This window comes from Rattus norvegicus, chromosome 6 (assembly GCF_021556685.1).
Source record: "Rattus norvegicus strain SHRSP/BbbUtx chromosome 6, alternate assembly SHRSP_T2T, whole genome shotgun sequence".
Lineage (NCBI taxonomy): Eukaryota > Metazoa > Chordata > Mammalia > Rodentia > Muridae > Rattus > Rattus norvegicus.
The window spans coordinates 69,480,246-69,506,447 of NC_141539.1; positions in this window are offsets into that span (position 1 = coordinate 69,480,246).

Sequence of the window (26,202 nt, forward strand, 5' to 3'; positions counted from 1 at the left end):
TAACTAGAAAATCAGTGGCAACTCAGTTGTAGTTGGATATAGTGAACCTGGAAAAGTTGACAAGAAAAGTTTAAGAGCATACAAACTCATATCTATCAGTGTTCCCTAATAGGAGCATAAGTTTGAGAAAGATCAGAATTAAAAGTTAAAAAGGATTTGCTATTTTCAGGTTGATATTTAGAGGGTAATGAGAAGATAGTACCAATGATTTCACTATAAGAGGGCCTATGACAATGCTACAAGAATGATGTGGACAATGACTGTAAGCATGGAGAAGAGAGACAAGTCAGTACTGGTTTCTTCTGCCAACAGATCAACCAAGACAGATAGGAAATGGTAGGGAAGTGTAGGTGAAAAAATTATAGATGATGACTTGGGCACTATAGTATTAGAAACATAGCCGGGGGAAAAGGCTTAAAATACAGTGGGTCATTGTCTGTGATCTATGTGTTTGTGTGTGTGTGTGTGTGTGTGTGTTTGTGTGTGTGTCTGAGTGTCTGTGTGTGTGTCTGTGTGTGTGTCTTTGTGTGTGTATGTTTGTATGTATATATGTATATGCAAAAATGCATGCATAAATATCTCTATCTAATCTACATTTATATCTATCTACTGTCTATAATCTATATAGATATAGATTATAGATATAGAGAAAGAGATCCATACGCTCAGTGAATTTGCTCATCACTAGAAAAAATAGTTTAAAATTAGTAAGAAGCTGATCTACAGTTTTAAAGCTAGTAGTTAGCAATGGTCTCATTATAGGGTTGATGTCTGCAAAAATCCCTGAAGACTGTCACAAAATCAACAACAAAAAGTCATGCTTTAATATGAGGCCATTGTAAGGACTCTGAGTATTAGGATAGGTCATAATGGCTTTTGAGCAGAAAAAGATGAATTTATTGTATTAAAATTTTAAGTATAACTTTAATGTGTATGAATAATAGGACAAACGAACAGTTGAGGAGTAAGACTATATTCATTCAAGTGAATGATTCTTGCTAAGGATATCATTGCTGTTATGATATTATATTTAGTGTAGATATATTCTGAAAACCAGTCAACAGAATTTAAGAGAAGAGAGTAAAGTCAAAAGTTATTCTAAAGTTTTATCTTAGTTAAAACAATTTTACCATTTACTAAAATGAGAGCTGAAGATAAATTGCTTACTTTGGGGCAATAAAGTCTGAGATGCTTATGAGATGTCCAAATGCAGGTATTGAACCCAGAGGCACATGCCTCTGGAGTTAAAACAAAAGTTGAAGATAGAGAAATAGGCTTTGGTGATGAGTTGCATGAAGGAAGGAGTGTAAGTATCACAGATATGAATAGGATTGAAACTTATTCTATGAGTTTGAGAAAGCTAAACAGGCAAAAGGGAGGAAAAGATACATGCTCGAACACAGATGAATTTCCTATGGAGATGGAAGATAAGAAGAAAGGGGTAGATTAGGGACAATAAAAAGAATATACACAAAAGAACAGAAGAACCTAATAAAGGTGAAAACATTATTTCCTTAGAATTATTGAGTTTCTTTCATAATTATCTACGTTATTTAGACAATCAGTTAAAGTCAATAATTTTAAACTCATTTTAAAATATAAATCTAATTTTCAAAGAATAGCAAAATGATCAAGTTTCTGGTTACACAGAATTTCATCTGCCTGTAGACAGAAATTCATAATTTAATTTTATCTAAGTTATCAATATTATTTCCCAAGGACATGTCAGGTCACATAACTTAAAGACAGTTAGTGTCACATGAATTAAAAGATGAAATTTCTTGACAAACTTTTTAAAAAACAACAATCTCTTTCTTAAATATGTGTATGAACTACTTCTTAGAGACATAACCATTGTCTCCAGCTTTTGTTTGCTTGGTCAAAACGTTCAACTTTCTATGTTATATAGTACTAGAAATACCTTTTTTATTGTTTTCTTGGCTGAATTCTGTTTATTTTTGTAAAATAAACATTAGTATAAGCTTTGGGGGTTGTTACATAATAATAAGAATGCCTAGGGCATGGCATAGCGTGGCAATGAGTGTTCTGGGTTGACAACAGTGTGAATGGATGGTCTTTTGGAAATGAAGTAGATACTCAAGAAATTTTGAGGCAGACCAAGCTTTTCTTTCAAATGGGCAAACAGGTAAAACCATAAAAAGGAATGTAGACATGAAACAGCTCTTTCCTAGCAATTTTACAAGGAATAGATATAAAAACCATGTACATCCTGTCATGAGACCTTGGTTTTTTCTTGCTGTGATTGACATGCAAAGATAAGGGCCTATTAATGCAAATGAAATATAAATATTGAAACTATAATGGACTATCAGTCTCCTGTCTTAGTGCTAAAGCTGCTGGAGTTTATTCAAACTATCACTAACTCTCAAATCAAAAGCATCAGAGAATGCCAGGTTGAAGAGATGAAGGGTAGAACATTAATCCAAAAGCACCAGGTATCAGTGCATTGCCCTTGATGGGAAGTTTTGTTCAGATCCTACTGTTGCAGACAGACGTGACTTCCCAGTAATAAAGCATATGTGTTTGTTCAGAAGAGTCCCAGATAAAAATATGATATGCTCAGAAAAGTTTCTAACAAGTTGTATTTAGACATAGAACATGTTGTAGGCATAAATTTCAAGAAGCTGTGGTTTATTTCCACAAATCATTCACTGTAGAAACCCCTTGACATCATTGACATCAGAAAAAGGCAAAGTGAGTATTTCTCTGAAATTGGAAGAGGCCAGCAGGAGAGTCTATAAGAGAAGGATGCTTAAGGTCAGCCCTCTTACTGATTGAGTTTAGTGGTTGAAGGTACTTTTCATTTCGCAATGGCAGCTTAAGGGAAAAAGCTGGGATTTTTCAATGGATGGATAACTTAAGAGTCTTATATCACAAGAAATACCAAATTCTGCTAAAATTCATGAGGCATTGCATCAGACAGAATACAGTTACTTGCAGATACGAAAGCATAGAGACAGTGATCTGGGGATCTATCGATGTCTCAGTAAACTTTCATCTGAGTACCATTAGGATATGCTTGGGAGGAAGATACCAGTGCTGGGGCAGGAATAATCAAAGAAACAACAGAAGTTTGCCATATTTTCTTTTATATATAGTAGGTGGAAATAACTATAGTGGATAGACTATTGGATAGAGTTCTCAAAATGGTTATATCTCAGTAGAAGGCACCAGTAGTTCTAAACCAAGATCTGCCTATCTTCTCCTGAAAAGAACATGAAAGTAAGGAATAAAAGGATGAAAAAATCCAAATGACTGTATTACATATCACGGCAAAACCCCAAAGGATTTAAAATAATGCCCCAAATACACTAAACAAAGGAAAGAGCATGAACAACAATAACGAATGTACAGCATCCGATTACAACTTTCTAAGAAGACAGGCTTTGTGATATAACACTTGTCTGGAATGCCTGAAGTCAAATGTTAACTCTTCAGTGTGCACATGTGCACATAAACATGTGTGCACATGCACACATAAACACACATGCACACATATACTTACACACAATACATATAAAAATTAAGTAAGTTGAATCTCTAATAAGAAAAAATTAAATAAGAATAACAGAGCTACAAATAATGGAGAAAATTTAATTTATATAGATGTATATAAAGGTTGCATTTAAAAATATGTTTCAAGTGCTCAAAAATATTAGCAAAGAGTGAAATAGGAGAAGCAGACACAATTGACGACAGATACACTTACAAATATCTATTTATCCATACATAAAATACCTAACACGTACTGCTTCAGACAAATATTGAATTGATTAGGGTGACAGAAAATTGGACACTGCACAAAACGTTATTTAACATTGGTGTCAGGTAATACCTACCCAGATTATAAAATGAAACATGAAGAAAAAAAGTAAGAAAGCATCAGTGAGTTGGGAATCAAGTAAAAGCAACCTACTTCACATGAGGCTGAGTCTCAAAGAGAGAAAACAAGGACATAAAGGGTAGAAAAATAAATTTAAATAAGTAATGGCTGAATTTTTCACAAAGTCAATATTATAGTCTGAAAATCAATTGAGCCAAAGTATAAGGCTGATACATCAGACTATACTAAGACATCTTATAATCAAACTACCTATAGCAATTAGCAATGTGAATTCTTTAATTGTTTAAGCTGCATACACACTATGTACAGAGGATCAAAGATGGAGAAAGAGAAAATATATCTGCAGAAATAATGTAGCTTACAATGCAGAAGGGTATCACACTGTGATTCAAGGGTAGGAATGAGTAATACCCAAGAAAAGTGGCTTTCACTGATAAGAATGAAATGTTTTGTGTTTTTTTTAAGTGTAAAAGCTAAAAAAAACAGATAAAAAGGTTACTGTATGTAACCTGGCTTTGTTCACAAACCACATGTACTTTTAAATGTATGATATCAAAGAATCAGTGAATAATTACTAGAAAACTGAGATCAGCATATAGACAGGAGCCAAAATCAATATCTAAGATCTAATTTCCTATCTCTTAGGTGGTTATTTAACAAAAGTAAATTTAAATTGGAAGTCAAGTGCTGTTTTTAACAAGATAAAAGTACAACCAAAATATATTATATATATATATATATATATATATATATATGTATTAAAGAAAGAGAAGTTAATGTCTCGAGGAAAATAATTGTTTAGAATAACTAATATAAAGTAATAATACAATTAAGTAAAATGGAAAACATTAACTGCAAACATTTTAATACTCTTTTGGATTTATTTATTTTGACTTTACAGATATTTACATGTATTTCAGTGTACCACATGCCTAGAGTTTTACAGAGGCTATAAGAGCGCCTCCAATTCCATGCAATTAAAGTTGTAGGTTGCTTTTAGTTGCTGTTTGGGTGCTTGGAGTCACTAGAGCCATCTCTTTAGACCCCTAACTGATAAATTTGGTGGAATATTGACAAATCTTATACAGCAAAGATGTACCAAGGTGGTACAGTCAGTGGTTATAAGTAACTTTGGTGTTATTAATTCTCCCCAATTTAATCTACAGAAGGAATAATTCAGTCAAAATCCTTGGAAATTGTCTTGATGATTTGAGATTTATGTGAAATTAAAAAATAAAGTAAAACTGAGACATTTTAAAGCACGAATCTCTCTCTTTCACACACATATATTCAACACATACTTCCTGATTTTATGATACTTTTCTTCATAGTTAAACTCATCAACAGAGCTGAATGGACATCAAGATAATACGTTCTAAATCTCTTGAAAGCATCATCTGGGGATCAAATGTTGAAATGCATGAAACTATGTCGGACATTTCTTATACAAACCATGACATACCATCAGGAACACTGAAGTTAGAGGGCAGTGTACAAATACTTGCCAAACATACATGAAAACCTGAGACTGAGTCCTAGAACTACAAATTTGGTTGTGACAAAACGTTATCTTTCTTACTTAGAATGTGTAAAAGATCATAACAATTTTAAAAGAGGAAAAAACAAGACAAAGTATCAACTACATGGTCACAAGTTTAAATGTACTCTTGAGGGAAAGGGTGGCACAGATCTTCCTGGTTGCTGCCCCCGCAGAGAGCTCATAGGCAGCACCCCACGAGCAAACTTGAGCCTCGGGACCACAGGTAAGACCAACTTTTCTGCTGCAAGACACCTGCCTGGTGAACTCAGGACACACAGAGGCAAAATTCCTCTAGGATCGGGCACTTCCGGTGTTTACCAGGAGTCCCAAACCCGCGGATCCCGGCCCGCAGCAGCTCTCTGCTCCCAAACCCCTTGGGAGAGAGACCTCACCGCCTGGTCAGGTGGGCATTCCTGAGGCTGCAGAACGAAAGAGACCACCAACACTGCCCACCCCTGCCCACATCCCTGGCCCAAGAGGAAACTGTATAAGGCCTCTGGGTTCCCGTAGAGGAGGGCGCAAGAGCAGCAGGACCACTGCATCTGAGACACCACCAGAACCTGAAGGGATCTACCAGATAAACAGTTCTCTGCACCCAAATCCCATGGGAGGAAGAGCTAAACCTTCAGAGAGGCAGACACGCCTGGGAAACCAGAAGAGACTGCACTCTGCACACATCTCTGACGCCAGAGGAAAACACCAAACGCCATCTGGAACCCTGGTGCAGGGAAGCTCCCGGAAAGGGCAGCACAGATCTTCCTGGTTGCTGCCGCCACGGAGAGCTCGTAAGCAACACCCCACAAGCAAACTTGAGCCTCAGGACCACAGGTAGGACCAACTTTTCTGCTGCAAGTGACCTGCCTGGTGAACTCCAGACACAGGCCCACAGGAACAGCTGAAGACCTGTAGAGAAAATAAACTTCACACCCAAAAGCAGAAAACTCTGTCCCCATAACTGGCTGAAAGAAAACAGGAAAACAGGTCTACAGCACTCCTGACACACAGGCTTATAAGATAGTCTAGCCACTGTCAGAAATAGCAGAACAAAGTAACACTAGAGATAATCTGATGGCAAGAGGCAAGCGCAGGAACCCAAGCAAAAGAAACCAAGACGACATGGCATCATCGGAGTCCAATTCTCCCACCAAACCAAACACTGAATATCCAAACACACCAGAAAAGCAAGACCTAGATTTAAAATCATATTTGATCATGATGCTGGAGGACTTCAAGAAAGACGTGAAGAACTCCCTTGGAGAAATAAAGGAAAACATTAATAAACAAGTAGAAGCCTACAGAGAGGAATCGCAAAAATCCTTGAAAGAATTCCAGGAAAACATAAATAAACAAGTAGAAGCCCATAGAGAGGAGTCACAAAAATCCCTGAAAGAATTCCAGGAAAACACAATCAAACAGTTGAAGAAATTAAAAATGGAAATAGAAGCAATCAAGAAAGAACACATGGAAACAACCCTGGATATAGAAAACCAAAAGAAGAGACAAGGAGCTGTAGATATGAGCTTCACCAACAGAATACAAGAGATGGAAGAGAGAATCTCAGGAGCAGAAGATTCCATAGAAATCATTGACTCAACTGTCAAAGATAATGTAAAGCAGAAAAAGCTACTGGTCCAAAACATACAAGAAATCCAGGAGTCAATGAGAAGATCAAACCTAAGGATAATAGGTATAGAAGAGAGTGAAGACTCCCAGCATAAAGGACCAGTAAATATCTTCAACACAATCAAAGAAGAAAACTTCCCTAACCTAAAAAAAGAGATACCCATAGGCATACAAGAAGCCTACAGAACTCCAAATAGATTGGACCAGAAAAGAAACACCTCCCATCACATAATAGTCAAAAGACCAAACGCACAAAATAAAGAAAGAATATTAAAAGCAGTAAGGGAAAAAGGTCAAGTAACATATAAAGGCAGACCTATCAGAATCACACCAGACTTTTTGCCAGAAACTATGAAAGCCAGAAGATCCTGGAAAGATGTCATACAGACCCTAAGAGCACACAACTGCCAGCCCAGGTTACTGTATCCTGCAAAACTCTCAATTAACATAGATGGAGAAACCAAGATATTCCATGACAAAACCAAATTTACACAATATCTTTCTACAAATCCAGCACTACAAAGGATAATAAATGGTAAAGCCCAACATAAGGAGGCAAGCTATACCCTAGAAGAAGCAAGAAACTAATCATCTTGGCAACAAAACAAAGAGAAGAAAAGCACACAAACATAACCTGATATCCAAATATGAATATAACAGGAACAATAAACACTATTCCTTAATATCTCTTGACATCAATGGCCTCAACTTCCCAATAAAATGACATAGATTAACAAACTGGATAGGCTACGAGGACCCTGAATTCTGCTGCCTACAGGAAATACACCTCAGAGACAAAGACAGACACTACCTCAGAGTGAAAGGCTGGAAAACAACTTTCCAAGCAAATGGTCAGAAGAGGCAAGCTGGAGTAGCCATTCTAATATCAAATAAAATCAACTTTCAACTAAAACTCATCAAAAAAGATAAGGAAGGACACTTCATATTCATCAAAGGAAAAATCCACCAAGATGAACTCTCAATCCTAAATATCTATGCCCCAAATACAAGGGCACCTACATACGTAAAAGAAACCTTACTAAAGCTCAAAACACACATTGCATCTCACACAATAGTAGTAGGAGATTTCAATACCCCACTCTCATCAATGGAGAGATCATGGACACAGAAATTAAACAGAGACGTAGACAGACTAAGAGAAGTCATGAGCCAAATGGACTTAACAGATATTTATAAAACATTCTATCCTAAAACAAAAGGATATACCTTCTTCTCAGCTCCTCATGGTACTTTCTCCAAAATTGACCATATAATTGGTCAAAAACGGGCCTCAACAGGTACAGAAAGATTGAAATAATCCCATGCGTGCTATCGGACCACCACGGCCTAATACTGCTCTTCAATAACAATAAGGGAAGAATGCCCACATATACGTGGAAATTGAACAGTGTTCTACTCAATGATAACCTGGTCAAGGAAGAAATAAAGAAAGAAATTAAAGACTTTTTAGAACTTAATGAAAATGAAGGTACAACATACCCAAACTTATGGGACACAATGAAAGCTGTGCTAAGAGGAAAACTCATAGTGCTGAGTGCCTGCAGAAAGAAACATGGAAAGAGCAAATGTCAGCAGCTTGACAGCACACCGAAAAGCTCTAGAACAAAAAGAAGCAAATACACCCAGGAGGAGTAGAAGGCAGAAAATAATCAAACTCAGAGCTGAAATCAACCACGTAGAAACAAAAAGGACCATAGAAAGAATCAACAGAACCAAAAGTTGGTTCTTTGAGAAAATCAACAAAATAGATATACACTTAGCCAGACTAACGAGAGGACTCAGAGAGTGTGTCCAAATTAACAAAATCAGAAATGAAAAGGGAGACATAACTACAGATTCAGAGGAAATTCAAAAAATCATCAGATCTTACTATAAAAGCATATATTCAACAAAACTTGAAAATCTGCAGGAAATGGACAATTTCCAGGTAGACACTTACCAGGTACCGAAGTTAAATCAGGAACAGATAAACCAGCTAAACAACCCCATAACTCCTAAGGAAATAGAAGCAGTCATTAAAGGTCTCCCAACCAAAAAAGAGCCTAGGTCCAGACAGGTTAACTGCAGAATTCTATCAGAATTTCATAGAAGACCTCATACCAATATTATCCAAACTATTCCACAAAATTGAAACAGATGGAGCACTAACAAATTCCTTCTATGAAGCCACAATTACTCTTATACCTAAACCACACAAAGACCCAACAAAGAAAGAAAACTTCAGACCATTTTCCCTTAAGAATATCAACGCAAAAATACTCAACAAAATTCTGGCAAACCGAATCCAAGAGCACATCAAAACAATCATCCACCATGATCAAGTAGGCTTCATCCCAGGCATGCAGGGATGGTTTAATATACGGAAAACCATCAACGTGATCCATTATATAAACAAACTGAAAGAACAAAACCACATGATCATTTCATTAGATGCTGAGAAAGCATTTGACAAAATTCAACACCCCTTCATGATAAAAGTCCTGGAAAGAATAGGAATTCAAGGCCCATACCTAAACATAGTAAAAGCCATATACAGCAAACCAGTTGGTAACATTAAACTAAATGGAGAGAAACTTGAATCAATCCGACTAAAATCAGGGACTACAAAAGGCTGCCCACTCTCTCCCTACTTATTCAATATAGTTATTGAAGTTCTAGCCAAAGCAATCAGACAACAAAAGGAGGTCAAGGGGATACAGATCGGAAAAGAAGAAGTCAAAATATCACTATTTGCAGATGATATGATAGTATATTTAAGTGATCCCAAAAGTTCCACCAGAGAAGTACTAAAGCTGATAAACAACTTCAGCCAAGTGGCTGGGTATAAAATTAACTCAAATACATCAGTAGCCTTCCTCTACACAAAAGAGAAACAAGCCGAGAAAGAAATTAGGGAAACGACACCCTTCAAAATAGACCCAAATAATATAAAGTACCTCGGTGTTACTTTAACCAAGCAAGTAAAAGATTTGTACAATATGAACTTCAAGACTCTGAGGAAAGAAATTGAAGAAGACATCAGAAGATGGAAAGACCTCCCATGCTCATGGATTGGCAGGATTAATATAGTAAAAATGGCCCTTTTACCAAAAGCGATCTACAGATTCAATGCAATCCCCATCAAAATACCAATCCAATTCTTCAAAGAGTTAGACAGAACAATTTGCAAATTCATCTAGAACAACAAAAAATCCAGGATAGCTAAAACTATCCTCACCAATAACAGGACTTCAGGGGGAATCACTATCCCTGAACTCAAGCAGTATTACAGAGCAATAGTGATAAAAACTGCATGGTATTGGTACAGAGACAGACAGATAGACCAATGGAACAGAATTGAAGCCCCAGAAATGAACCCACACACCTACGCACACTTGATTTTTGACAAAGGAGCCAAAACCATCCAATGGAAAAAAGATATCATTTTCAGCAAATGGTGCTTGTTCAACTGGAGGTCAACATGTAGAAGAATGCAGATCAGTCCATGCTTATCACCCTGTACAAAGCTTAAGTCCAAGTGGATCAAGGTCCTCCACATGAAACCAGATACACTCAAACTAATACAAGAAAAACTAGGGCAGCATCTGGAACACATGGGCACTGGAAAAAATTTCCTGAACAAAGCACCAATGGCTCATGCTCTAAGATCAAGAATCAACAAATGGGATCTCATAAAACTGCAAAGCTTCTGTAAGGCAAAGGACACTGGTTAGGACAAAACGGTAACCAACAGACTGGAAAAAGATCTTTACCAATCCTAGAAAAGATAGAGGCCTTATATCCAAAATGTACAAAGAACTCAAGAAGTTAGACCACAGGGAGACAAATATCCCTATTAAAAAATGGGGTTCAGAGCTAAACAAAGAATTCACAGCTGAGGAATGCCAAATGGCTGAGAAACACCTAAAGAAATGTTCAACATCTTTAGTCATAAGGGAAATGCAAATCAAAACAACCCTGAGATTTCACCTCACACCAGTGAAAATGGCTAAGATCAAAAACCCAGGTGACAGCAGATGCTGGCGAGGATGTGGAGAAAGAGGAACACTCCTCCATTGTTGGTGGGATTGCAGACTGGTACAACCATTCTGGAAATCAGTCTGGAGGTTCCTCAGAAAATTGGACATTGATCTGCCTGAGGATCCAGCTATACCTCTCTTGGGCATATACCCAAAAGATACCCCAACATATAAAAAAGACACGTGCTCCACTATGTTCATCGCAGCCTTATTTATAATAGCCAGAAGCTGGAAAGAACCCAGATGCCCTTCAACAGAGGAATGGATACAGAAAATGTGGTACATCTACACAATGGAATATTACTCAGCTATCAAAAACAATGACTTTATGAAATTCATAGGCAAATGGTTGGAACTGGAAAATATCATCCTGAGTGAGGTAACCCAATCACAGAAAAACATACATGTTATGCACTCATTGATAAGTGGCTATTAGCCCAAATGCTTGAATTACCCTAGATGCCTAGAACAAATGAAACTCAAGACAGGTGATCAAAATGTGAGTGTTTCACTCCTTCTTTAAAAGGGGAACAAGAATACCCTTGGCAGGGAATAGAGAGGCAAAGATTAAAACAGACACAGAAGGAACACCCATTCAGAGCCTGCCCCACATGTGGTCCATACATATACAGCCACCTAATTAGACAAGATGGAAGAAGCAAAGAAGTGTAGGCAGACAGGAACCGGATGTAGATCGCTCCTGAGAGACACAGCCAGAATACAGCAAACACAGAGGCGAATGCCAGCAGCAAACCACTGAACTGAGAATAGGACCCCCGTTGAAGGAATCAGAGAAAGAACTGGAAGAGCTTGAAGTGGCTCGAGACCCCTTATGAACAACAATGCCAAGCAACCAGAGCTTCCAGGGACTAAGCCACTACCTAAAGACTATACATGGACTGACCCTGGACTCTGACCTCATAGGTAGCAATGAATATCCTAGTTAGAGCACCAGTGGAAGGGGAAGCCCTGGGTCCTGCTAAGACTGAACCCCCAGTGAACTAGATTGTTGCGGGGAGGGCGGCAATGGGGTGAGGATGGGGACTGGAATACCCATAAAGGGGGAAGGGGAGGGATTAGGGATTAGTAGTCTACTATTCAATTCTGCAATGTGGAGCTTAATGGACAAGAGAAAAGTGGCCCAGAAACCGGGAAAGGGAATAACACTGAAATGTATATAAGAAATACTCAAGATAATTAAAAAAAAAAGAAAAGAAAAAAAGAAAATAAATGTACTCTTGAACAAGAAGGCATATTTATGGTCAATAATAGCCATTAGAGAAAAGCAATTTAAATCACAATATAACAACTAGTTATCTACTGCAATGATATTTGGAGCCCATGTAATCATATATGCAATTATTCAGCCATGACCGCCATAATGCATGGATGTGGTTATATTGAAATAAAATTTATTAGTGATTACTAAGTGGAAATTTTCATAAAGTTCCTCTTTTTTTTTTTTTACTTTTTCTTAATTGATAAAAAGTAGAAGCACTTTCCTAAGTTGCAGCAAGTACTGGAGCAGATGGAAGCCAGACTCAGCCAATAGAACATCGTTTGTAGTACCTTCATGCGCAGTGATAATTCAAGTGACAATTTAAAATAATCCAACTTCTTTGAAAAGTATTTAACAGTTTCTTAAAACATTGGTTAGGCGTGTGTCATCTGATTCATTTCTTTTATTTTACATGTTTATCCAGGAGAAAAGGCTGGCCATAACCACATAAAGACCTGTCTAGGTGTTGCTAGTAAACTGGAAATAACTCAAACATTAATCAGCATATGGATAGTAATGTAAATAGATGTTGTATATAAGAAATGGAATTTTGGCCATATGGAGAAAGAAGCTCTTAATATAAAACAGAGAATGTCTCTTATATAACGATGCTCCATTACACATGGTAGATGGTTTTGTTTATAGTAAATTCAATTTATAGAACTTAGTTCAAGAAAGCAGGAATAGCCTAGGCAGGTGAGAGAAGGACTGATTAGAAAAGGCCACAGGGATGACCCTTTCGTAATGGATGGAAATATTGATTACACAGTTTCAATGGTAATGATTTCAAAGGGAATACAAGTCATGCACAAGGGTAATGATTTCAAAGAAAACTCAGACTTGAACACAGAGGTAATAAACTTTAAATATCTAGGCTTCATTTTGGAACAATTAAACCTCAATGACAGTGTAAGAAATCTGTCCTCAAAAATAATTTTATACATTTGTACATCTTATTCTAAGCCAAAATTAATGGGAGTCCCACTAGGACAATTCCTTTTTACAGTCTGCTTCCAATTAAGCAAGTGTCTGCCTAATTCTGTAATTCTTTCAATAGCACACTAGGATTTAGTAAACAGCTTGGGGACATACTTAGATAGTGAAGCAGAGAGGAGCTAACCATAAGCATTTCTACATAGAAGAAGAAATAGGTTACATGAATACATAATATTTATTGTGTATACAGTACTTAAACATTTGCATTATTATGTAAAAGTCTGGAAGTCTAAGAATCAAAAATTGAACTCTGTTCTTTCTAATCAGTCTTCCATTAACAAATAATACCAAAGTAAATTGATCGTGAATTATCTCAAACATACACACACACACACACACACACACACACACACACACACACATGTGAATGCTGTGCAGAATGAGTCATCGTGCAAAAGATTTATCTGCAAGACTCCATATAAAACCGTTTGATGGACACCTGTAAACTAACACATTGACCCTAAAGGTCAATAAGTGGAGTTTACAAGTTTAGTTATAGTCACACTGAGAGCTATTCTAAAAAACAACAGAATGCAATGTCTTCTGTTTTTCACATAACATAACTTGCATTCACCACTGATTAAAAAGGTTAAAATAAGTTCAGACATTGCTTTCATTTTTACCGGTGACTCCCAGGTGGCAAATGTGAAGCAAAATTGATGTACAAAGCCCATTGTTCTCATGTGCTTCTGCCTTGTAAAACTTATAACCCAACACAGTATTACTTCATAAACAAAGGCTTTGCAAGGTTTTCTTGTTTTTTGTCTGGTTTACCTTGAAGATCCCTCATCACCTAAACTTGCACTACACATTCTGAATAATACCCTGTGAACACAATTAAGGGTCATATCGATGATATAAAGAATACAGGGTGAGGAATTAATTTCTATGTTTCTCTTCCATGGGCTACAGGATCAATTTGTAGTCTACTATTCAATTCTGCAATATGGAGCTTAATGGACAAGAGAAAAGTGGCTGTCTTCTCCATGATGAAATGGAGAAGAAAAGAGAGGAGGAGGGAGGAAGAAGAAAGGGAGAGAAAGAATAGTATTAGAGTTTATCAATTTCTTTCAAGGCTCTGTATAAATGAACAGTTCAGGGTGTGCACTCTGCTTAGAAATAGTTTCCTGTAAAGTTTAAAGCTAAGGAGGTTTTTTTTTTTAATGTCTTTTGTTCCTTGCTCCCAACTTCTGCTCAGCTCATGAACATCTTTAAAAGACAAAGTGCTCTTCCAGGCCTCATCAGCACAAACTGACCTATTCAGAAGGAACAACAAGCACAATCTAAGGGTGGTTATTGGTGATGTAAGGGGATCAGAGGAGCTGCATGGAGCCACCATCGCAAACATTCTGACCACACCCAAATGTGGTTTTCCATTGGAGTGTCTATGATTTCATCAAGAAGATTAAAACACTTTGAAAGACAAGAACACATTAATCTATGTAGTAGTGATTGAGAACAGCACAATAGTGGATTTGGTGGCAATTTCCTAAAACGTTTGCATAAGCATGAGTCACTTCCTCCTACATAACATTCTAGTGAGTGGGATTTCTCACACGTGGTATAGAGTTCCTGTCTCTGGATAGCAGCCAGGCTTCCAGGAAATCGAATTAAATCAGTCTGCTTACAGCTTTGCGACTAAATTTACCAATTTGTCCAAGTATTAGTCAATAATTATGACAAGTCAACAGTGCTGCTTTTACTTGTGAAGTTATAGTACTTTAAAATAACAGATATTCATTGTTAATATTAGCAGAATCCACCATATCCCCAACAGAAGGGTACTGTATACGCTGGTTATATTCTATCTCCTTACTTCTGTCCCTTCTCCACATCAACATACTTCCCAGGCTTTTATGTTCATTAATCTACTTTAAGCTAAATACTTTTATTGTTTTCTCATGAGAGAGAAGCTATGCTTTTTTTGTAAGTCAGGCTTATTTTGCTTAACAGGCTATGGATATATGCTATACATTTGCTGCAAATAATGACTATATCCTTTAAGCAGAAGACAGTTTGTTCAACATGTCTACCATATCATCTTTATCCAATTATTTGTACTGTTAACAGACTTGTAAGAGCCTATATGCTAATTTCTAAAATAGATATAATAAGATTGTATATACTTGCTTTTCTATATTTTAATAGTTTATTTTTGCATGTATTCTTTAAACATTATTTTATTTCATCAATTTTAACTATGTATGTCTGCGTGCATGCCTGCGTGCATGTGTATGTGTGTATGCATATATGTATCTGTTTGTGGGTATGTGTCTGAGAGTACAGATGTCTCAAAAAGCCCAGAGTGATCGGATCCCCTGGAGTTGGAGTCGCAGGCAATTGTGTTCTGCCAAATATGAGTTCTAGGTACCAAACTCAGGTAACTTGGAAGAACAATAAGTTCTTTTACCTGCTTAGGCATATCTTTAGCTCCTACTAATAAATCTTTTTTAAAAATAAAATCTGTAGAAGCTTCTGGCTCCACCAGAGACTAATCCCTAGGTAAGACCTCACTAATAAATCATAAACACTTTCTCAAAACCTGCCCAGCTTTCCCCATCAGTTCCCATTTTACCCACTTACCACATTACCATAATGTACCCTACAATTCCAAGAGAAGTCACTGCTATATCAGAAATCATGAAGTTATCTAGAACCACAGATAATCCCTAGCTGGAAGACCACCAACACTTTTTCACAACCAGCCCAGACTTTCCCCAACAATACTTTTCTTTTCATCAACATATCCTAGCTCTCAACTATATAAAAGCCCTATTCTCTACCAGAGTCTATACCAATTACCAGAATCCAGGACCCCAGAGGCAACTCTGGAACTGAAAACCCCAGAGGTCACACTGACTGATGCCTAGGGTCACACAGGCCACTAAAACTTCTTCAGAGGCACCATACTGGACAAGAAGACTCACCAGTCACCAGAAACACAGGGCACTCAGGCCAGAAAATGAGAGAAGAAACAGAAACCAAGGGGAAAAAAACATACTTAAGTATACTATTAAATCATCTGCAAATAGTGATATTTTTACTTCTTCCTTTCCAATTTATATCCCATTGATCTCCTTTTGTTGTCTAATTGCACTGGCTAGGATTTTGAGTACTATACTGAGTAGGTAGAAAGAGAGTGGGCAGCCTTGTCTTGTCGAGTCCCTGATTTTAGTGAGATTGCTTCAAGTTCCTCTCCATTTAGATTGATATTGACTACTGGTTTGTTATATATTGCTATTACTATGTTTAGGTGTGGACCATGAATTTCTGATCTTTTCAAGACTTTTATCATAACCAGGTGTTGAATTCTGTCAAATGCTTTCTCAGAATCTAATGAGATGATCATGTGTTTTTTTTCCCTTTAAGTTTGTTTATATAGTGAATTCCATTGGTAGATGTATTTCTGTATATTGAACCAACCCTGCAGTCCTTGGATGAAGCCTACTGGATCATGATGGATGATAGTCCTTATATGGTCTTGGATTTGGGTGTGAGAATTTTATTGTGTATTTTGGAATCAATTTCATAAGTGAAATTGATCTGAAGTTCTCTTTACTTGTGACTTTGTGTGGTTTAGGTATAAGCATAATTGTGGCTTCAAAGAAAGAATTGAGTAGTGTTTCTTCAGTTTCTATTTTGTAGAATGGTTTGAAGAGTATTGGTATGAGGTCTCCTTTGAAGAACTGATCGAATTCTGCACAAAACCCATTTGGTGCTGGACTTTTTTTAGCTGGGACACTTTTGATGACTGCTTCTATTTCTTCAGGGGTTATGGGACTGTTTAGATGGTTTATCTGATCCTGATTTAACTTTGGTCCCTGGTATCTGTCTAGAATACTGTCCATCTCATCCAGATTTTCAGGTTTTGTTGAGTACAGGCATTTGTAGTAGGATCTGATAATTTTTTGAATTTCCCAGTGTCTGTTGTTATGTCTCCCTTTTTAATTTAGAATACACAAGATACCACATGAAGCTTAAGAAAAAGGAAGACCAAAGTATGGATGCTTTGGTCCTTCTTAGAAAAGGAAACAAATATTCACAGGAGAAAATATGGAGACAAAGTGTGAAGCACAGACTGAAGGAAAGGCCATACAGAGATTGCCATACTTTGGGATTCCTCCTTCATAGAGTCACCAAACCCAGACACTATTGCAGATGACAAGAAGTGAATGCTGACAGGAGCCTGATATAGCTGTCTCCTAAGAGGCTGTGCTAGAGTCTAACAAATACAGAGGCAGATGCTCACAGTCATTCATTGAACTGAGAATGGGCTCCCCATTGGAGCAGTTAGAGAAAGGACTGAGGTAACAAGGAATTTACAACCCTATAGGAAGAACAACAATATCAACCAACCAGATAACCCAGAGCTCCCAGGGACTAAATCACCAACCCAAGAGTACACATGAACCATGTCTCCGGCCAAATATGTAGCAGAGGATGGCCTTGCTGGGCATCAATGGGAGGAGAGGTCCTTGGCCCTGTGAAGGCTTGATGCCCCAGTGTTGGTGAATGTCAGGGCAGGAAGGAGGGAGGGAGTGCATTAGTGAGTGGGGAAGCACCCTCACAGAAACAGATGGAAGGCAAATAGGGTGGGGCTTGCTGAAGCAGAAACTGGGAAAGGGGATAACATTTGAAATGTAAATAACAATATATTCAATACAAAAAGATTACTTAAAAATTACAAGAAAGACAAATTCAAAATTCAGCATCTAAAACTATGATTACCCTAAACCCAGTTGCCTAGAGGCCAACATAAAAACACACTCAACAACAGCCCAGGGAACACGACACCACCAGAGTTCAGCTATCCCACTACACAGCAAGACCTGAATATTCCAACACAGCTGAAGCACAAGGGAATGACTGTAAAACCAACTTTATAAATATGATAAAGGTCCTTAAAAGGTAAAAGGAACCCAAAAGTCATGAACAAACAGTGGAAGAAAAATGAATAAAATCCCTTAATGAAAGTCAAGAAAAAAACAGCTTTTGAAAATATACAAATATATATATATATATATATATATATATATATATATATATATATAACCACAAGAGGGTAGACTCCAGAGAACCAAATAACACTATTAAAATGTGGAGTACAGAGAGAATTCTCAACCAAGGAATTTCAAATGGCTGAGAAACACTCAAAGAAATGTTCAACATCCTTAGCCATGGGGGAAATGCAAATCAAAATGACCCTAAGATTCCATCTCTCATCAACAAGAACGACTAAGATTAAAAAATGCAGGGGACAGCAGATGTAGGCAAGGATGTGGAAAAAGAAGAACAATCCTTCATTGCTGATGGACTGTAAGGACCTCAAAGAACCAAATAACCCTATTAAAGCATGGAGTACAGAGTTAGAGAATTCTCAACCAAGGAATTTTGAATGAGTGAAAAGCACTTTGGAAATCAGTCTGGCAGGATCTAAAAAGATTGGAAATATTTCTACCAGAAGACCCAGCTGTACCACTACTGGGCACATAGCCCCCACCCCCCCAAAAAAATAATCCAACATATAACAAGAACATATGCTCTACTACGTCCATAGCAGCTTTATTTATAATAGCCAGAAGCTGGAAAGAACCCATATGTCTCTCAACAGAAGAATGGATGCAGGAAATGTGGTACATTTAAACAATGGAGTACTACACAGCGATTTAAAACAATGACTTCATGAAATTTTTTGGGAAATTGATGGAACTGGAAAATATCATCCTGAGTGAGGTAACCCAGACACAAAAAAACACACATAGTGTGTACTCACTGATAAGTAGATATTAGCCCAAAAGCTCACAGTGCCCATTATACAACCCACAGTCCATATGGAGCTTAGAAGGAAGACCAGGGTATGGATGCTTCAGTCCTGCATCGATGGGGAGAACAGGATGATTGAGGGTGGTAGAGGGAGAGGGGGACTGGAGGGAAAGAGGAGGGGGAGGAAATAAGTGGAGTAGTATCAGGAACTAGACGAGATGTGAGAGAGGTACAGAAGATTAGGAAATAGAACAAAAATATATAGTGGAGAGATGAGGAACTAGGGATAGCCCACAGAGAGTACTAGACAACAGGGAAAAGTGAAGCTCCTAGGAACCAGTGTGGATGACTTTAGCTGAAATATGTAGAGAAGGGTAAGATAAAACCCATAGAGACCTCCTCCAATAGATAGGCATGCCCCTGGTTGAGATATGGGGCCATCAACCCATCTCAAAGTTTTTATCTCAGAAATGTTCCTGTCCAAAGGAAGAACAGGGACAAAAATGGAGAAGAAACTGAAGGAAGGGCCATCCAGGGACTGCCCCACCTAGGAATTCATCATGTTTGCTGATACCACAGCCAACAATGTTGTCGTGGTCAAGAGGTGCTTACTGACAGGAACCTAGTGTGGAGGTTCCTGAGGAAGTCCGGCCAGCAACTGACCAATGCAGATGTGGATGCTTGGAGCCAGCCAAGATGTAGGTGCAGAGAACCTGGAGAACTGGAAGAGTGGAGGGTAACTGTAACCCCATTGGAAATAACATAGACTGACCTGATCACCCAGTTCTCCCAGACACTAGACAACAACCACAGTGTACCTGGAGAGATCCATGCCTGTAGATACAAAGGTAGCAATGGACTGCCTTGCCTGACAGGGAGGTTTGATTCCCCAGCATAGGGGGATGCTGCAGCGGAGCAGTGGAGTGAGAGAGGATGTGTAGGTGGGCAAGCACCCCCCATACAAGCAAAGGGGATGGGGTGGGCAGGTGTGGGAGTCCAGGTTGGAAGAGGTTTTACGGGGAAGTGGGTTATCATTTGAGATTTAAACAAATGTAGTGATTAATTTAAAAAGAGAAAGAAAATAGAAACAATAAACAAAACAAAAACTGACGGATTCCTGGAGATGGAAGCACTAACCAAGAAACTACAGACACAAACCTCACCACCAGAGATACAAGAGAAATATCTGAGGGGTAGAAGACATTCTCTAACAAGTTGATATGTCTGTCAAAAAAAATGTTAAATATAAAAATTCCTGGCAAAACATCAAGAAAATCTGTGTCACTTGCAAAGACCAAACCTAAGAATGATAGGAATTGAAGGAGAAAAATCCAAGCTCTAAGGCCCAGAAAATATTTTTAAAACAGTTATAGCAAAAACTTTATTAACCTTAAGAAGAACATGCCTGTAAAGGTTTTTTTTTAAGTTTATAAACACCAAATGATTTGGACTAGAAAAGAAAGTGCCCTGCCACATACTAATTAAAAATTTAACATACAGAGCAAAGAAAAACTAGCTGCACGCAAAAATGGCCAGGTAACAAATAAAGGCAGTCCCAACTTCTCAATGAAGACTCTAAAAGCCAGAGTGGCCTGGAAAGATATCTTACAGACTCTAAGAGACAACAGATGCCAGCCTAGACTATTATGTCCAGCAAAACCTTCACCTATAACCATGAGTCGAGAATACAAGATATCCATAAAAAAATCCAATTTAAACTATCTATTTACAAATTCAGCCCTACAGAAGGTAATAAAGGGAAAGTTAACATCACCCTTGTAAACCCAGGAAACAAATGATCTCATACCAGGAAAACAAAAGGTAGAGAAGGATACACATAATCACCACTTTCACCAACTACAAAATAACAGGAATTAATCATTGGTCATTTCTCACTTTCACTATTAATGGACTCAACTTCCTATTAAAATGACACAGCTAACAGTATGGCTATGTAAATAGAGTCTAGCACTCCGTTGCATACAAGAAATACATGTTAACATAAAAAAATAGACATTATCTCAGAGTAAAGGGTTGGAGAAAGAGTTTCCAATCAAAAAAATTGAAGAAAAAAGCTGGTATAGGTATTCTATTATCTAACAAAATAGACTACCAGCCAAAATAAAAAAAAGAAATAGAGGACACTTCATATTCATTAAATGAAAAATCCATCAAGATAACTTCTCAATTCTGAACATCTCTGCCCAAAATGTAAGGGCACTCACATTTGTAAAAGAAACATTAGTAAAGCTTAAATCACATATCATACCTCACCCAGTGATATTGGGAGACTTTAATATCAGACTCTTACCAAGGAACAGGCCATCCAGAGAAAAATCTGAACAGAGAATAAATAAAGCTAACAGATATTATAAATCAAATGATCCTAATATATCTACAGTATATTTCACCAAAACAAACCGACAAATAAATAAACATTTTGCTTAGTACCTCATGGAAAGTTCTCAAAAATTAGCTACATAGCCAGGCAAAAAACAAACCACAACAGATGAAAAGAAGAAAGAATTACCTATATCCTAACAAACTACTGTGAAATAAAGCTTGATTTCGACAACAGAAACAACAAAATTCCTACAAACTCATGGAACGTGAACGACATGCCCTTGCAGGCAAAAATAAAGACAGAAACTGAAGACTTCCTAGAGTTCAGTGACAATGAAGGGAAAACATCCAACTTATGGGATAAAATAAAAGCAGAGCTAAGAGAAAAGTTCATAGTACTTCCAGTCTACATTTAAAAATGGGGTAGATCTTATTCTTTAAACTAAACAGAAGATTGGAAAGCTCTAGAACCAAAAAAAAAAAAAAAGTAAAAAAATCCAACTGGAATTGACCAAAGAAAATAATCAAATTGAAGACTGAAATTAAAAAAATTAAAACAAAAGAACAATACAAAAAATAAACAAAGGGTTTATTCAGTGAGAAATTAAAAAAGAGAGAAATTCTTAACCAATCTAGCTAAAAGACAAAGAAAATGTACACAAATTAGCAAAATCATAAATAAAAAGAGGACATAACAATAGACAACCAGGAAATCCAAAGACTCACTATATCATACTTTAAAAAAACCTATACCTCACAAAATTTGAAAATTTAAAAGACATGGACAATTTTCTCATTAGATATTATATGACAAAAAGAAATCAGTGTTAAATACATAATTTAAATAGACCTAGAACCCCTGAAAAATAGAAGCAGTCACTAAAAGTCTCCCAACCAAAACAAGTCCAGGTTAAGACAATTTTAAAGCAAATTTCTCCCAGACTTTAAAAATACAGCTAACACAAATACTCTTCCAAGTATTCCACAAAATAGAAACAGAAGGAACATTGCCAAATTCATTTTAGGAGGTCACAGTCACTCAATGCCACACAAAGAATCAACAAAGAAAGAGAATTGCAGACCAATTTCCCCTTGTGAATTTTGATGTAAAAATACTTAAATATGCACAAATCAAATCCAAGAACACATCAAAAACATCATTGAAAATTATCAAGTAGGCTCTATTCCCAGAGATGAGGGGTTCAACAGACAAAAATAGGTACATAAAATCCGTCATAGAAACTACCTGAAAGTAAACAAACAAACAAAAACACATGAGCATCTCATTAGATGCTGAAAGATGATGAGACAACATCTAACACTTTTAATGATAAAGGTCTTGGAGAGATCAGGGACACAAAGAACATACCTAACCAGAATAAAGGAAATTTACAGCAACCTAGAGCAAACGTTAAATTAAATGGAGAGAAACTCAAAACAATTCCATTAAAATCAGGAACAACAAAGGCTCTCTACTTTCTTTAATCTATTTACTATAGTAATTGAAAATCTAGCTAGAGCAATAACAGGAGATAAAGGAAAAACATATTGGAAAGGAAGAAGTCAAACTCTCAATATTCACAGATGATCTGATAGAATACATAAATGACCGAAAAAAAATTCTACCGGGGAAAAAAACTAGAGCTGAAAAAAACCTTCCGTAATGTAACTGGATACAAGATTAACCATAAAATCAAACAAACAAGAAATAGCAACAATCTAAAAACAGAACAGTAGCTCTCTTATATACAAACAACAATTTGACTGATCAGTGAAACAGTACCCTTCACAATAGTCACAAATAATATAAAATATCTTAGTGCAGCTTTAATCATGCAGGTGAACAATTTACACGAAAATAACCTAAGTCTTTGAGAAAGAAATTTCAAAAGATATCAGAAGATGGAAGATTTCCATACTCGTAGATCAGTAGAATTAATAGAAAAAATTGCTATCTTTCTGAAAGCTAACTATAGATGTCAAGCTGTACTACAGGGATAAAGGAAAAATATCGCATAGTTTTGGCATAAAAACAGACATATTCAACAATAAAATTAAATTGATACCCTAGCATTTACCAAACACAGTGAACCTAGATAGAAGAGAAAGGAAGGAATATTCTTCAACTCATTGGCACAGGAGACAACTTCCTGAAGAGAATACCAAATGTGCAGACATTAAGATCTATAATAAATGGGACCTCATTTACACAGTTCAATATTATCCAGATGTTAAAAATGATGATGTGGATTTGTCACCAAATGGATGGAACTAGAAAAAAAATCATCCTGAGTGAGGTAACACAGACTCAAAAAGACAGGCATGCTATGACCTCACCTATAAATGATGTCAGCTATAAAGTGAAGAATAACCATGCTACAGTTCACAGGTGTGGAGAGGCTATCAAGGATGGCCCAAGGGGGAACACATAAACCTCCCTGAGAAGGGAAAGTAGAATAGAATTTGCAGGTAACCTGGGACCAGATCAGGATAGGAATAGGGCAGATCAAATGGGGAATGAATATGGATGGACAGAGTCCTGGAAGAGATGACTGGAATTGGGAGCATTTCAGGCATAAGGTAGAAACCTAGAGCAATAGATACTCCCAGAAATCTATAAGGGTGAGCTTAGGGAAGATTCATAATAATGGGAAATGTGGAACCTGAACTGACCATACTCTGTAACCGGGTAAGGTTTCCAGTGGAACACAAACTCAGTCACAAAACCTTTAAACTACAGTTTGTCCTTCCTGCAAGATGTGCCAGGGCATGGGTGGTAGAGAACGTTTTGGAGTGAGCAACCAGTGACTGGTCTAACTTGAGACTCATGCCATGTAGGGGGCCTGTATCTAACACTGACTAGAAAACCAGGAACCAGAGCCTAGATATCCTAGAGACCTAGGACACAACCAAATATGCCTGCCCCTCCACCCAAAAAAATATCCCTAATGATACTCTGCTATACTTGTAGCCAGGACACCAGCATTATCATCACCTGAGAGATTTCATCAACCACTAATGGGAGCAGATCCAGAGGTCTCAGAACCAAACATTAGGGGAAGCCTGGGAAATTCTGCCTAAGACGGAGATGAAGAGTTTTAAGAGCCAAAGGGTTTAGGAATACCACAAGGAAATGGACAGAAATTAAGTAAACAAGCTCATGGTGTCTTAAAGAGACTGAACCAACAATCAGGGACCTTGTATGGATTCAACCTAAGTCCTCCTCATATATACTGTAGTTGTGTAACTTGATGTTCTCTGGGACTCCTAACAGTGGAAGTAGGGACCGTCTCTGACATTTTGCTTGCTTTTGGGACCCTTTTCTTCCTACTGAGTTGCTTCATCCAGCTTTAAAGTGAGGGCACTGGGATCCCTGTTCCTTTCTGAAGGAAAAAGCAGCAGAAGGACTAGATCTGAGAGAGGGGGGAGGTGACAGGGAGGAACACCAAAGAAGGGAGTAGAAACTGCACTCAGAGGTCATATATGAGAGAAGAATATTTTAAAAATTAAAGTCCTGTACATATATCTGGTTGTGCATGTAGACATACCATGGCACACACATAAAAGCCAATTATGTGGGAGTTATTGCTCTTCTTCTTCTATGTAGATCCCAGAGAATCAATCTGAATTTGTCAAGCTTGGCAGCAAACCCATTTACCACCTGAGCGCCATTTGCTGACCTTGTTTGTGTGTGTGTGTGTGTGTGTGTGTGTGTGTGTGTGTGTGTGTGTGTGTGTGTGTGTGTGTGTGTTTTAAATAACCTTCTAAAGCCTGGCATAGTAGAACAGGCTTTTAATCAGAGCACTGAGGAGGCAGAGGCAAATGGATGGCCAACCTCGTCTACAGAGTTGCAGGTTGAGTTGCTCAAGACTATGTAGAGAGACCCTTTCTCAAAATCAATCAATCAATTAATTAATTATTTAAAAAACTAAAATAGCATTCTAGCTGAGAATTTTATGGTACTCTTGATTTTCATTTCCCTAATACCTAATGATATTATTGAGCTGAACAGTTTTGTTTTTGTTTTTTTTTAATCTATTTATTTTATTGGATATTTTATATGTTTACATTTCAAATGTTATCTCCTTCCCCCCTTTCCCATTCTCCCTCTCTCCCCCTGCTTCTATAAAGATGATCCCACTTTCACGCACTCACTCCCACCTCAACACTCTGGCATTCACTTCCACTGGGGAAGCAAGCCTTCACGGGACCAAGGGCTTCTCTTTCCACTGATGCCCTATAATGCCATCCACTGCTACAGATTTAGCTGGAGCCATGAGTCACACCATGTGTACTCTTTGGTTCCTGGTTTATTTCCCAGGAGCTCTGGGGGGAGTGAGGAGGAGGGTCTGGTTGGTTGATATCGTTGTTCTTCCTATGGGGTTGCAAACCCCTTTGAGCTGAACAATTTTTATGCTTGTATTGGCTGTTTGTAGTTCACTGTTGGACTATCAATGCAGAAAGTTGCCAATTCCTTCAGATATGATATTTTCAGTTTCTTGCACTCAGTCTTCGTGTGTTGCGTCAAATGAGGCTCTCTTCTCTTACTCTGGCCTCTACCGTTCATTTATTCTGCTGAGCAGCAGCTTTTAGATTGCTTCAATCCCTTCATTTGTCTTCCTTTGCGTATGTTTTCTGGGCTAAGGGCATCCTACCCAGAAAATCATTGCCTGTATTAAGATACACAGGCTTCCTATGCTTTCCTCTGATAATTTTAGTGTTTTGGATCTTATAATGTACTTCAATTTTGTAC